We start from the raw sequence: 15,836 nt of genomic DNA, 5'->3' as shown, positions 1-15,836 counted from the left end.
AAAACACGTCGAATCTACACCGTGTACGCTATTTACGCGAAAAATTCGCATCACGTTCGGGTTCTCTCCTTTCGCTTCTAATTTTTTTTTTTTTTTTTTTTTTTTTCTGTTCAACGGCGTCACGCTAACAAGCCGATGGCGCGTTATTTAACCGGTGAGTTTACACGCACGCAAAATTCTACAGGTTACAAGCGACGGGGTTTGATGAAAAGAGAGAAGGAGTAAACATGTTGCACGGCCAAGCCGCCGAAAAAACCTATGCCTAACGAAATCGATGACCGTGAGGATTTAATACGGTGCATCCATGAACTTTGTTATTTTATTTTTTTATTTCTCGCATCACCACGAACAGTGTAAGTTTTATAGTTAATGCTAGCAGCTTTGCGGCGTGTGAAATTTTTTGGTTGCCTCAATTCCAACATCAATTTCCCTGTCTGCGCGGTTCTGCGTGTCGGCTCGAAATGCGATTGTACGGTGCCTCGAAGCGCGTGTGCAGCGCAACGATGAATATAGATATATGTAGATAATTTTGCGATTCGCGAATACGAGGAGGACACATTTAACAGAAAAACCGTGGCGTGCTCCGTTGGCATACATAATGTCGCTTGCATGTCAAGACTAGCTATAAAATTTAAATTGCCCGAGCGAAGCCTGTTGTCGCAGTTTCGGTGAAAGTGTTAAATAATGATTTTAAAACCAGAAGTCTCCGCTAATAGACTTGATCTATTTTCAAGAACGATTCTGATTATCTTAATGCAGTGTCGACGGATCCATCTTGATAGTTAAGAAAAAAGATTGCGAAAGAATAGATAAAAAGGAGAGATGCAGCAAAAAGCAGCTCGGCTAAGAATCTCGAAAAGATAAAACTCCGGGATAAATCTAAATTTTAATTTAATATTCTACGATGTTGCTTAAATGTACGTGTGAATAAATTCGAAATGTTATTATACGGTATATCTTAATGTTGCTAAAAAAAAAAAAAAGATTGAATATATTTTAACGAAGTCTTTATATACTGATCAAAATTATTTTCGTTAATAAAATGTATTTGTTATCATCAATATATATATACTTGTATCTTGCAAAATATCTAAAGCATCGAATGTCTTGTTTTCTATACAGACATTGTAAGTAGTTCTATTGGTATTAGCTTTTTGCGTTATAATACTTTAAATCCGAAAGCAGATGCTATCTTTCGAGCCACTCTCACGGTCGTTGAATTTTATGTTATCGTAGTATCCATATACGTCTAGCTAAGGATTTTAAAGCTTTTATTTCGAGAGTTAACCTTGTTTTGTGTTACATAACTATTTGAGCACTTCCAGACCTTGTGCACGGTGGAAAAGCAAAACTCTCGAAATTATTACCGCGATGTAACATTTATTTTATTTCTTTTTTAGATATTTTTTCTATCAAAATATATTATATAAAATTATATTGCAACAAATACAATAAGTTTATTAAAGCTTTTATTATAAAATACTATTCGCCGTTTTTGCTTCTAGCTTTTCTTTATCTCAATTATTAACTGTATGTTAAAACGTATTTTAGTTTAAGCCGTATCTTCTCTTTCGCATAAATCTTTCAAAACTATCATTATTCCAATATAGATTGTAAAGACGTCGTGAAAAGTTTAAGGATAACTTAAAGTTTTACGAAACATTTTCGAGTTCCGGCGAGCAAAAGGTGACTTTTAAAATAGCTCGATAAAAAAAATGTACATATAATATTTAAAATAATATAAATTATATCTCATAATTAAATAATAAAACGAGAAGAAAACAGAAAGTCAGAATGGCAATGGGATAATAGAACGAGATCGTTTTAGTTTGATAAGTGGGTGAGTCTGCGAGCCTAACATTCGAAAGTCGAGAGATTTAGAATGGTCGTCCTCTTTGTTGAGTCCGTATAGTTCCGCGTTTTCTCTTCCCGATCTTTTCTGCCCCTTCGTCCACTAGATAAGGTAGGATCTCTTATTTTCTTGAGACGTAAATCACGCGACAGACGTTCCAGTTTGTACGAGAAGGCTAACGCGCATGAGAAAGGAAAAGAAAAAGGGTTGCAGCAGAAGATAGAGCGCGACCAAGACTGGAGTAATCGCTGGAAGGGTGGCGTAAAGAGTTGTGCGAGACAGAGGGACTAGGGTGATTTGCATATCTCACGAAAGGAATAATCGATGCCACTTAACGTACTTTCTCTCTCTCTCTCTCTCTCTCTTATTCGCTTTGTCTCTCTTTCTCTCTTTTTAGCTGCGACGAACTAAACCCGGAGATCGCTTTTGAGGGATTCTAGCAAGTTGCAATAAACTAGAAACAAGACAGGCACGTCATGTCGTTTAAATAATAAGTAGCCAAATATAAGTAAGTACCAATGTAGATCGCGGGAATAAATTTGATCGAGAAATGAAAAAAAAGTTCATCCAGAAATAAAATCGTTTCAATTCACCATTGATAGATATTTTATGCTAATGTATCCAGTTTTTACAAAGACGCGCTATTGCACTATCAGTCATAATTGGGAACAGTGGCTTGTGCTCTTTTATATTAGCCGACCATACGAATCGTAGAAACGTGGAAATATATCCGTGCCAAAATAAAAGGGTTGATTACGGAAATCGCTTTTAGAAATATCAAAAGCGAGTCACGAAGAAAAGCAGAAATCGAGCTGAAGTGAAGTTGCAAAATCAAGTGGAAGATCGAGGGAGGCTAAAAATTATGTGGATATATACCGCATACTATTTGATATGACGACGGCACATTGGCGCCCCCGGGCACGTTTACGCGATATTTCGCCGAAAATTAAATTCATAAGACGAGACGCCAATCGCGTATTCATTGGGCACGTCGCCAGTCAAGAAAAGACGTTTGTGTTTTTCTGACCAGTCTCTCAATAACCGGATCTAGCATCGACAATCAAGTTCAGAATATTTTGTAGATATATATAATACATTTAAAAAAATTCGTAAGCAATTGAGGCACACATTAATCATATTATTATTATGATTAATTCTTGTATATATTGTTGAATTTTTCGGTATATTCAGATTTCAACAGGAAGTATTCATTGATAATTTAATACAAAAGCAAAAAAAAAAAAAGGAAGTTTGAGTGAAGAGCTTCAGAGATTGTTAAATAAGATACGTTTATACATAATTTAAAATGTTGAATAAAATATAAACGTAATATTCAGGTCGGGCTAACGTTTCAATCTCTAAAATCTGGATAAAGAAATTTAATACATCGTTGTAAATGACTAACACAAAAGCTTTAACTGGTTTATGTTCGCTTTCCTGACAGATTCTCAATATGTTTTAGTACAACTATTTCGTGAGAATATTCTGTCATTATATTTATATATTGATAATATATAAAAGAGATATTTTAGTAAAAAGTTATTAAGAGAATTATTTATGCATCAAAAAGAACGTATATAGGTATTCAAAAGTGTTAAAAGACCTAATTAAAATACCATCGATCTCGCTTATCTTGTTTCGCGTCAAAATAGATCTTGAATAAAAAAAAAAAAAAATTAATAATAGTTCTATTGAAAAACTAGTGAAACTTATCCATTAAGTTTTTGCTTCTACAACATGTCACACAACTTATCTGGTCGCAGAAATTAATGATGCTACTGTTACATTAGCGCACGGTGACAAAATAATAACGTGAAAATTTTTTTCATATACCTATCATCGCCGGCATTTTATATTACAGCAAATTAAATATTATAACTGTATATATAAGCTTTCATAAAAAATTGAAGAATTTAACATACTAGAAGAAACCATGCGCCCGCTAGGCGCGCGCTGTATTTTAGAAAACCCCAATTACAAACTACAAAAATAAAATTATACCACTCACCAATCTGCATGAGCTTCAGCGGAGTTGTTGAATTCGGCCGGTGGCTGTAACAGAAAATGGAAAATATTATTGTAGACATGCCAGTATATTAGTTATAAAATTAATAAAAAAAAATCAAAGTTTTTATTTAATATTTTATTTTAATAAATGTATATTCACCTAAGAGTTGCTCCGCCGATGCAAGATGCCCGGTCCGGGCCTGCTCCTCCTCCCAGATGGGACGTGTCGAGTCATCCTTCCGCGAACAAGTCACTCGCGAACGCGACCGGGTGAAGTTACAATCGCAAAAATTATCGATGACGTTCGCGCGTTTCTGTCCGGCACTCGCGATTTAAAAAAACCGTCCGAATACTATATGGAATTCTCGGAACGACCGACGAACCGGCTTCGGTCGTTTAATTAATAATATCGGCGGTGACGACACTTTTCTCCTTCGGATTCTTATCTAAGCAGAATTCTTATTTCGCTCAGATAAAAATCCAAAGAAGTGCTGAGCTGTAATAATATCAACGTAAATTCCATACAAATGTATGCAATTTACATTGATACGTAAAATTAAAATTAACACAAAATATATAAATTGGTCAAGAATTTTTTTTTAATATACTTGTATTGTTTTTAAAGATTTTATTATTTTGGGTCACCGGCGCAATGTATTAATTTTTTAATTTTATTTAATATTTATTTTATATTTTAACCTAATATGATTGTGCCGCGGATAATAGAAAATTTTTTTCCCACCCGAAATATACTATTAAGTTCTACAAAATAAAATTGTGCGACTTACGGATATGCAGCGGCGGAGTGTTGTTAAGATGATCTGTAACAAATAAATATAACAAATTAAATTATAGAGATTTCCATAATTATTAAAAAAAAAAGATTATACGCGTCTCTGATTTTTTAATTAAATATCACAGCATTTTTTAAGCTTTAAAAACGGTAACGACAAAAAATAATTTATCCTTACCAGTGGGTTGCTCCGCCGGTGCCCGATGCCTATCCGAGGCCTCCTCCTCCTCTCAGTAGTGGACACTCCAACGGGGATGGTCTGAATTTTTATCTGAAACAAAAAACAATTTTATTAGATTAGCAGAAATGATAAAAATTATACGTGCTGCGTTACAAGTAATTACAACTATTCTATGTGAAGTATTCACTTCACAGATACCCGACACGTACACGTTATTCATCGCAAAGATTAAATCGCATTATCTAATATTGTATGATAATGTACAGTTGACTACGCACGGATACCTACATACATACATACGTAGCGCGAGATGTGTACGCCGCGCCCGTGACCGACCTCTACTCTCGATCACCACTACGCAGCCATAAAAATACTTTAATAAAAAGATTTTTCAGCCTCGCGATCCTACATCACGAATGAGTGTCTCCCGAATCTATCGCGGACTCGTCGATTAAATCCCTCATCCCTCGAGTCCGAATGTAGGTACTCGTTGCGTCGTGTCGACGCTTCGTTCACGGCAAAGAGACACGAGTTTAATATACGCATGCACGTGGTTTTAACTCACTTGATATCGAAAAGGTGTAGTCGCCGGTACGCACAGTTAATATGAGGAGATAATTAACGCCTGATTAGGTGTCTCTGGCCCGTCGATTGTCTGTAGACCTTTAATACGTACGGAGCACGTGCTGCGTACGTACGTATCACTCGGCCGCTGAACAAGGACAGAGCGTGGGTGGGGGTAGTGGGGGAATGGAGCTCGCACGCAGCACGTACGCCGCTTACCCCCCTTGCCTCTTGCCCCTTCGGCTACCTGTTCGTCTCACCTAACTCTTTCTCTCTCACTTCTACACACTTTTACACGTTATAAAAAATTATATAGGCTAAATATTAATTATAAATTGAATCGATACCGAATTTCAAAACCTAGACGACGCACTCTCGTCTCTTTTTTTTTAATTACTAGTTTTAAACAGGATCGGAATTTGTTCGGGAGTTAAAAATCGACCTGATTGATTATACAAGACGAGAAGCAAATGACTGAAAGCATGGAAAATAAAAAAAATTGATCCTTACCAGTGGATTGTTCCGTCGGTGCTTGATGCCTTTCCGTGGCTTTCCTCTTCGTCTCCACACTTGCTACTCCAACGAGAATGTCAGTCTGGTGTTCCTTCGATGAAAGTCTTACTCCGGATTATCTGAAACAAAAAAGTTATATTATATTAGTAAAAATGACAAAAAATTAAACGTACTGCGTTACAAGTAAGTAAGAGAAAACTAATCAGAATATGAGTTTCTAAATATTTTTGCATTATTGTTTTATAATTTGATGTTTTATATATTTAAAAGTGCAACATTTTTATTCTAATGACTTTCGTACTATTTTACTATTACTGATAATACTTTGTACAATTACGAGATCTAATAATACCTTTTTGCCGAAATTATTTTTGTCAAATAAGCACGTTTTGCATTGCATATCGCGTACACTTGTGCGTTATCGTTAATTGCGTCAGGCTATTGATTAAATACGCCGTTGAAATATTTAATTATACATATAATCACATTTGTATTAATTACTGATAAGCTATCGATACAGAAATTTATTTTCGATGATTACTGCATTGCTGTGATTGCATTACACATCGGAGTAGCTCTTATCGTATAAACAGAATCATATATTTCGTCCATTTTCAATTATTTTATATTTTTATTCGAGGAGTAATCACGGTCTTTGATTATAGTGCTTCATTTGCAATCGACATCAAATATTTACGAAATAATCTACACAGTTATTACCGCTAGTAGTTTTTAAAATTTTGTAACCAACGCCAATTTTTTTTTTTTCTTTTTAACATGCCAGTTTTTATTGCGTATGCAAATTTGAATAATCACACAGTTGTATAGTAATTAAGTTCGATTAAAAGAAGACAATTATTCGAAAAGTTTTTTATGATTAAATCATATTAAATGCACAAAATACATAAAAACGAAAAGTGCAAAGTAACGCAGTGGCAACAAATCTACAGCCTTATGCGAAAATCTACACTTGATTTATTCAATTGACGTGCATCGTGATATAGTAACAATCGGTCCGTGATTTTCAAAAATTGTCCCGGATTAGGCGTTCGCGATTTTGACGATTGGAAACACGTGGCGGCCTAAATCCGTTTGGGCATTCAAATCGTTCGGCAGGCGAGCGCGTTAAAAGCGCGCGAATTCACGAATTCACGCGATCGTGCGCGTGCAAATTTCATCATACCGCTCATCCGCGTTCAAAAGAAGATTCAGCTCACGCTCGACCCAATCTCCGGATCCGCGCGCCATCGGGAGCCACCAGCCTCTTGCCCTCCCCCGTCTCGCGAGCATCGATAAAAATATCCGATATACCGAATCCGCCTTATACCCGGAGCCCGACGTTGCCCGCTCGTAAATCCGCAGAAAGACGGAAAAAGCGCGGCGGCTATAATCGTTATCCGTTAAATCCGCGCGATGCTTCGCGTCTTTCCGCAGCCGAATGGATTGCCAGTGTCACGCCGGCAACCGCAAGCCCGATCTGTATCCACTGCTTCTGAAACATTCAAGGCCCACGAGACTGCCGAGCTTTACAGAATTCATTGCAAAGGCGCAACAATAGATCCTCCTTTTTCTTCGACTTCCGTTAATAGTTAAAAATTTACAACTTGTTTCACGTTTCGAGTAACGATCAAGCTAGATTTTCAATATTATAAAACTAAAACTTCGCGACGTTGTTCGGTGGTAGCGAATAAGCTTTAATTTTTAATGCGGAACCTGCACGCAAATAGTAGCGAATTGTACGATATATGCTTCGCTTATTTTAGGTTGATGTACATATACGAGTAACCGAAAGCACGTTTCTTTCAAACAGTAGCAGTGTCAAGTGAATAATTCAATTGCGATTTAATCAAAACTGTCAATAATCTTAAATGTTACAAGCCAGTATATTTTCAAATATTTCTTTTTATGATACCCCTTTTCATCTCCATTAAATTACCACTATTAAATACATTAGTACAACGAGAATAACGCTTATATAAGATACATGTACTTGTAATTAATGTAAGAATACAAGGCATTAATAATTTGTATTTCCATGGTAGCGAGACTTGTTTCGCAATTCGCTTTGATTTGCCACCAATTTCAAATGAGTGGATGTCTAGCATATCACTAGACCACTTAACTCGCTATCCTTCCTCTATTAGCTTCTTGTAAACTTGACGTAGCTACTATGTTGCGGTTGCAAGGATCGCGATGCTGTTTGCAAGGGTGCATCTTGGACTCCGTTCGGATCTGCAGTATCTTTGTTTACCTTCTTATCTGTGAGTGCTCCTCGTCTTCTGAGCATTAGTAGTCAAAGTTGTTTACTCGCTTTCGTTTCCTTGGCACGGTACTCATGCGCCGCAGCCAGTGCCCAAAACCGTGAAGATAAGATAAATTTACTTACCGAACTTAAAGTAAATGTATTCTGAGTATCTTTATTAATTTAACCCGAGAAAGATTAATAATTTAATTCGCAGCTTGATCGCGATGAATTCATTGCGAATAATACCGCTTTAACTGTCCGACATACGAAACGCTTGTCAATATTCGTCTCTAATTCACGTTAACGTTTTATTTATTTGTAAAAACTAATAATTATTTAATACTTTAATCTATCGAGCCTGTTAAACCTATTTTTTTAATTAATCCCCACCGGTAAATTTATATTTACATTATTAATATTGTTTTACAGTCACGTTATATCGGTATTCCGTTTTTTTCGTAAAAAGTTAGCTCTTTGTCTGATTGCGTTCGTGCCGAGAAAGAGTAACGCGAGAAAATCTTTTCACCCTGAGAAAAATATTTTACTGGTGTTATGTTACTGTAACAAAACACAAGTATCTGCAACAAATTTCACTTTTAGCTATAGTGACAACGAATTTGATTTGTACCTTTTTTTTGCTAAAAACGCAAATCACTAAGTTACAAATGCACTTTGTTGTACCGATCAAAATATTTTTCTCGGTGTGGACTTTTTCATATTTCGTCATACACATCTCTTTCCAAATAAAGTTTCTCATATAGTAATTGAATTTATCAGACGACAAATAGACACGATTCCGAGATCAAAACGTTTCAGAAACGTACGTGCTCTTCGAACTGAGAGAACAATCGCGACAAAAGCACGCATTGAGAAACTCCAACAGAAACGTCAAGTAAAAAAAAAAAAAAAAAAAAAAAAAAGTAAAATATCTCTCAATGACTCTCACTAAAGAAATAGTCTAAAAATATTCTTCTTTATCGAGTAAAAAGTTGCACTTTTTGTATACAAAAATCATAAGTACTAAAATATCGAATAATAATACAATAAGCAATAAATTAATATCATTATCTTTTGATTTACACTACGATTTGCATATAAAATATTATTTTATATAAATGAGAAAAAAGAACTTGAAGTAACTGTCAAAAAAAGAGGGATCTTGAAAGCGCGAAGAAAAAAGTTAAAAGCGGATGGGAAATATCACCTGCAACGGGTCGTTAATGCTAAGGAAAAGAATTCAAAACTGGCTATACAGTTGTTCATACATTAAACTTTTTCATTCCGACAAATCCCAAACTTCAGAAATCAAGCAAAAATAATCGCGGAACAAAATACGGGCGAGAAAAGTAAATTTAATTAAAAATACTGTTCAGCAAACATATGTATCATTTAAATATACGAGGTGTGACGAACGTTTATATACATTTGCTTTATAAAGTTGTTAAAAATATTAATTAAAAGTTTTGCTTTTAATTATTGGACGGTATACAAAATGTATGTCTCGCATTCATTCGCAGATATCCCAATGTTCCGGAGAAAATTTCAATTTTCCAATATTCAAAATTTTTAGTGCGCTTCAGCAAAATGCAAGCTGCACGAAGTAAAATTTTAATATATGATTTACGGACGCTGGGAATTCTTAGAGATCAGTGCATTTATAAGAAAAAAAAATTTCTATTTTCCGATTTAAAAAATATAAAGAGTCTTATTACACGAAATTATTAACTGCAATGAAAAGTAAGAGAAGAAATAACGAAAATCGTTACATCAGTTTTGCTACGATGAAAATGACAATTTACAAAACACATTGACCCCTTTAAATTGCATTCCCTATATCTAATCGCGTGTCGAACAAACGTGTATAACTTGAGAAATTGGCGACAGAGATTAAAAAGTCTCGCTATAGCACTTAAGCTCGGTCGGAAGATCATTATTCACGGACATCCCCTATATCCGTCCCCGTTTGCCACCCTCACGCTGGGGCTTCATCCACCCTTGCCGGCATTTATCGTTCGCGGTCGTTTGTCCTCGTAAAAAGAATCATTAACACGTACAACGAATTTCTTACTCCACTTCCGCCGCTCTATACTTACTGCTATTTTGCCAAGCTACCCATCCGCTTCGCGGAATTCACGGTGGCATAATTTTTTTTTTTCTGTTGCTCCGTTTCTTTTTGCCTCTTTACGCTCTATGCTTAATATGCGTATCAACTAAAATATAAATTTAAATCTCTCATTTCGGAACAGAGTCTTATCTTGCTCATCGCTCACGGCAATTTCTTAACTCCGCTGCTTCAATCATTTTACTTTATGCGTATAAAAATGTACTTATATAAAAACAAGAAAGAAAATAAGTTTGAAGATCCGACAACCATTTGGCACGAATATTCGACTTCTCGAGCGAGCTGGACGGAGAAATGGGGGCATTAATTCGTAATAACGCCGCCGAAGGACTGTTTGTGCGTGTCGGGAGTATACGCGGGATATAGCGGTTCCCGCCGTTCGCGCCGGCCAAGTTAAACGGAGGTGAACCACGAGTAATACCGTCTTCCATAAATCCCGCCGTGAAAAACGTCGTGGCGTTCAGCCACGTCGCGAAACGACGGGGAGAAATATCGAGAGCCAGCTGCACGCCCGCGGATGCTGCGGAGTCTCCGTTTGTCGCTCCTACATCCATGCGGTTCGTAATATCTACTACCGGCTGGTACGTAGTTACAACGGCACGTCGAACTTGCCGGGAAGTTGGCCCGGAAACTCCCCGTTGTGTCCTCGCGGGAGCAGTCCGGCTGCGGACCGTCGTTAAGTTATTTACTGCTCTGCGATTTTATTGAGATCCGCCGCGGCGTTAAGCTTGCTTTGCACCACGGGAAAGCACGACCGGCACTAAATCGTTCCTCCAACGTCCCTTCAGCGTGGCCACCACCGGTCGATGGCACTGACGGTTCTGCATGGTTTAAGCGATAAACACTGGGGCTTTCGCGCATTTGTCGGCATTAGCGCAGACCGCGCGCAAAGATCCTTTATTTTTTTTTTTTTTTTTTTTTTTTTAGAAAATAGCACATCCTTTGTGTGCGCGACAAAGATATCAATCCCTGAACGTTTCAACGTTACGTTCACGTCGTTAGATCTCCAAAGTCAAAGAAATAGAGGGACAAAACGCAAGCGGGTACGTATCGCGATATATCGAACCAATTCTGGGGCTAAAGCGGTGGGTATCGCGTTTCACGCATGTTTCATTCGGCTTTTCCAAGCAGCTGCAACCGATACTACCTTCATTCGATATTAACTATTTGCGATCTAGCGTTGTCGTATAGATTTTTTTTTATTATCTATTTTAATATATTAATTTTTTAATGTTGGATACATATTGGTAACAGCATGTAACATTAAAAATTTAATTAATATTTGACAATTATTTAAAAGCATCGACTCTCTCAAAAAATTTCCATATTTTTAGTAGTTGCATATGTACATATACTTTATTAAAAAAAAAAAGAGCTTATTGCGCGTAATAAAAACTTTTTAATGAATATATACGAACATAAAAGATGTACAAATTTTGTTCATCTCATATCTACCATTTACTATATCAATTTTTGTTCGTTAGAACACAAGCATTAAAAATTATCGAACTTTGAACATTTTTACACGCAATTTGCGGCGAGTCGATAAACTAACAAATGGACCGGAAACAAAGTTAGTCTTTGATTAGAAAAGACGCGTGCACCGAAATGAAGATTGAAGGGAATTCGAGTCAACGGCCGCGTGTACTATTGTTCCTGGTATGTATCCGCGTAAGAGCATCCGCCGGCAAGTCCAATGTTTATTGTCGGGCCACATTGGCGGAAACTGCTGGTCGTTTGGCTGGCGAACCAACATTTTCGAACCCGATTTCGATGCGACAAATAAAAAACCAACATAAATACAATATTACCAAAAACCAATTGCCCGCGAAACATATTTTCATTAATAAAAAAAAAAAAAAATTAGTTACATTAGTACACGTGGATACAAATTATTTATTCTTACACCTCTAATCTATTATTTTTAACAAGTTCTTAACGATCAATTTTATCGCTTTACAGTTCTCTACTGCAAGATATTAACGTAATAGAATTTATAAATCGCAACGACGTATCAAATTGTGATTTCTCGACATAATTCAGAGCTCATCGACCTGTTTGCCGTACGCATTATTATTTTGGCTGTCCCGTCTTGTATACGAGAACTATTCGTCCATATACGCGCGGGCGTGTAAACACCATACCGTACAGAACAAAGACGCTTCCGGTCTCTATTGACCTAGTGTGTCACGGAGGGCTAGTGGGCCACTTGCCTTTCAAGTAATTTATCACCGGCTGTTTACGTCTACCTCTAATTACCCCTCTTCACGGCGAGAAGAAGAGTACGGCGGTACCTATAAAACTCGCTAAATCACACTATTTCGCGGTTTATTTCGCTAGAACTGCTGAACCGAGTTTTTATTTCGTAATAAATGAATCGTTCTCTAATTTATAAATGACTTAACGTAAATATTGCAGTTGTGTGCGGAATATCTTCAATTAATGTCATAATAATGCCACAAAGCCATCGCATTACTTTTCTTCGTTATTAAATATATTTATATCACTTATAAATAATATGAAATTTATTACGAAACGTAGTACGATATTTTTACCGCTGTCTATATTTTTAAAATATGCATGACGTTTGCACATATACGTAATATTTTTACATGTATCGTCAAAATTATACGTTAATCGAGTTCTTAAGATTAATAACGTAATCGAAATCGTGATTGGACACTTGGCTGTACACGGTCAAACGGAATAGTCGAATTAACTAGAGGAATGGACTGAATCTAAAATACACGAGTTATTTCAAAAGTTATATTTGCATTATAATGCTTTCACTGACATGATATGAATGTAGATATGTAGCTAATATGATGCATGTTACTTTTGAAATGAAATTGTCTGAGCAGAACAAATATGAAATCCGTTTATTTTGACATGTGCTACTGCATTGAACTTTCGTATTGAACCAGTATATAATATAAGAATTATATTTTTTTAATCAGAATAATGGCGATAATGTAAAAATTGAAAAGTATGAAAACTATTAATATTTTGTTTTAACAAGATATGAAAACAGATCAGTCCAGCCTTATTTTGCTAAAGGAAACATTTGTGCATACTTTGCTAATATTAATTTTGTTACGCATTAATTTAATATTTAATTTTCTCAGGTAAACAATTTTTACATTCAATATAACATGCAAATTTGTACATTTAATAATTATTTGCAAATCAAATATTAAACTTAAATGTAATAAAGATATAATTGCATATACTAATATGATTCTTTGTGGAAAAAAAAACATTGAAAACAAGATAACGAATAAATTTTAATTAATATTTTTATATATATTTGAGTAACTCTACTAAATTATTAATATTAAATTAATATTGAACATTGATATTAAATATTAACACGAAATTGAGCCTAACCGTTATCTATTGACTACCTATCTATAGTTTATCTCGTGGCTATCTAGCAAAACTATCCAGTACTGAACCAGAAATGTAAAGCATAGTAGACAATAATAAGCGCGCCTTATAAAAATGCTATTGGTATAGATTTAAATGTGATTTCCGAGTATCTCTTTCTTTTTTCTTTTTTTTCTTTCACTCGTTTAAGGAAGGAAGCGAACAGAAAAGGAAAGGAATAAAAGTTAGGTCCGTCGGTCTTGTCACGGAGAGTAGGGATCAAGGTGCCGGCGTCACTCTTCCGTTCCATGAAACCTCGCGGAAATTGTTCTTATCCCTTGATCCCTTGAGAGTTTATCCCATCGTCGCTTCCCATAAACCCGGAATGATCGCGCGACCTCGCTCGCTCGTCCATTTCGTTATAACCATCTGCCGATTATCCGCGCAACATAAAGACCATTTCTGTTCCTTTCGGAAATATTTACGATAATTTTCTATGCAAGAAATTATTGACACGAATGGAAAAGAGAGGAGGAAAAATATGTCTCGTGTTCGTACTTATACGATATATGCGAAAGAAGAAAATCGGAGATCTTTTAGTAGAAGAAGTTTGCATATGGTCAACTAGAGCGAAGTGATTTTCGCGGTGGGCTGAAAAAAACTAATGCGGTTATATTTCAGACTGTATTTCATTCGGGGTTCTGCGACACTTCGTACAAGTCGTTTCGTGAAAACTGTCCAGCGCGGACCGTGTATTATATCTAAATAGATATTTAAATGTTTTTCGCCGCGACTAGCCTACTGCGCGTATTAACATCTGCCAACGCGCGCTCGACTGCCGCGATCATTGACCTCCGGGCCGGCCAGACGCCGCGGTCTGCTGCGAGCACGTGCGCGTGTTACGTCAGCCGGCAGCCATCATTGTTGAACGATTTACTCGGGGCAAGCGGGGGAAGCCGCGTGGGGGCGGCCGGCGGGCCCGGAGATCAGCGGCCGCGGCAGCTGAGCGCGCTTTAACTAGGTCAGTAGGCGCAGTAGACTAATACGCGAGGAAAAACGTTTAGATATCTGACTTTTTTGGCTCGTTATTAGAGAGTAATAATTGTTTAGTATTTAGTACGTTTTGAGTATTACATTTCTGGCTCAGTATTTGACAGTTTTGCTAGACAGCTACGAAATGAACCACGAATTGGCTAACTTATTATTAGGTAACGGTGAGAATCAATTTCCACTCGGAAATTTTATCATTTAATTTCACTGTCCTGCTTAAAAAAAATTTTTTTTTTATTGCAAAGACATTCCTTCTATTGCAAAAATCTATGTAAGGTAATTCTTTCGAGTAAAGTAGGTAGATCAAAATTCCTTCAGGTTCACATAATACGAATCTGCATATTCGAGGCAGTCATAAAATCCACGCTTCGCCATATGTTTGCATATGCATCGATATCCCGAAGCGCTTGTTGACCGTGCGGATCGAAGCTTCGACGAAGAAGCTTGCTGAGAAAAGACGAACACAAAGTCGAGTCAGTCGAACGGAAGTAAGACTGCAAAACCATGAAATAAAGATCCCGAATCGCGGGGAGTCTGGCCGATCGGTCTGGCTTTTTCGGCTGGCGCGAGGCGATGTTTTGGCCCGAGCATATTTTCGACATCGGATTTTTATTTGATTCACGTATCACGTACCATGCCGTAACTACAACTACTAGTGAAAAGTCTCTCGCATTTTCCCTTCCTCTCTTGGTCGCGAAAATTTTTCTTTTCCGCCTCTACGTTATCTTTTTTCTTTTCTCCTATCCCCTGGAAGGAAGTCTGTCCACATCTTTACACCCTTTCTCATTTCCTCGCCCATTGCTTCTTATGGACTACGTGTCTCCGTCTTTATCAATCTACCCTCTTTTCTTGTCCTTGTCTATTTTTATCTACTTCCTACGTCGGCTTTCTGTATACGATGTATCCTAAAAGACGCCGATACCTTCGACGTCTTCGACGAATAAACCAAACTCACTACATTTATACTTTGCTTCAACGAAATTATAATTTAATATACCGAATTAAGTACTTGATAATAAAAGAGCATTACTAAAATAAAAGCGAAATTAATTCTACGTTTTACTGTAAAATAATCTACAGAACACCTTATATACGCTTTTATCTTTCTCAATCGTTTTATCTCTGTTCACTTTTTTCTCGACG

General features: G+C 36.6%; 1 long non-coding RNA gene across 1 annotated transcript in view; it reads right to left on the bottom strand.

Annotated features, from left to right (window-relative positions):
* LOC139106769 (uncharacterized) overlaps positions 1-15,836 on the bottom strand; it is a 149,094-nt gene that overhangs the window by 31,603 nt on the left and 101,655 nt on the right. The window contains exons 6-8 of the long non-coding RNA XR_011546414.1: positions 5,908-6,029; positions 4,831-4,923; positions 4,648-4,680 (exon numbers count right to left, since the gene is read on the bottom strand). This is a non-coding gene — a long non-coding RNA (uncharacterized lncRNA). The remainder of the gene's footprint in view (positions 1-4,647; positions 4,681-4,830; positions 4,924-5,907; positions 6,030-15,836) is intronic.

This window comes from Cardiocondyla obscurior, linkage group LG11 (assembly GCF_019399895.1).
Source record: "Cardiocondyla obscurior isolate alpha-2009 linkage group LG11, Cobs3.1, whole genome shotgun sequence".
NCBI lineage: Eukaryota > Metazoa > Arthropoda > Insecta > Hymenoptera > Formicidae > Cardiocondyla > Cardiocondyla obscurior.
Note: the sequence above shows the minus strand (reverse complement) of the source record. Positions and strands in the feature narration are given on the sequence as shown.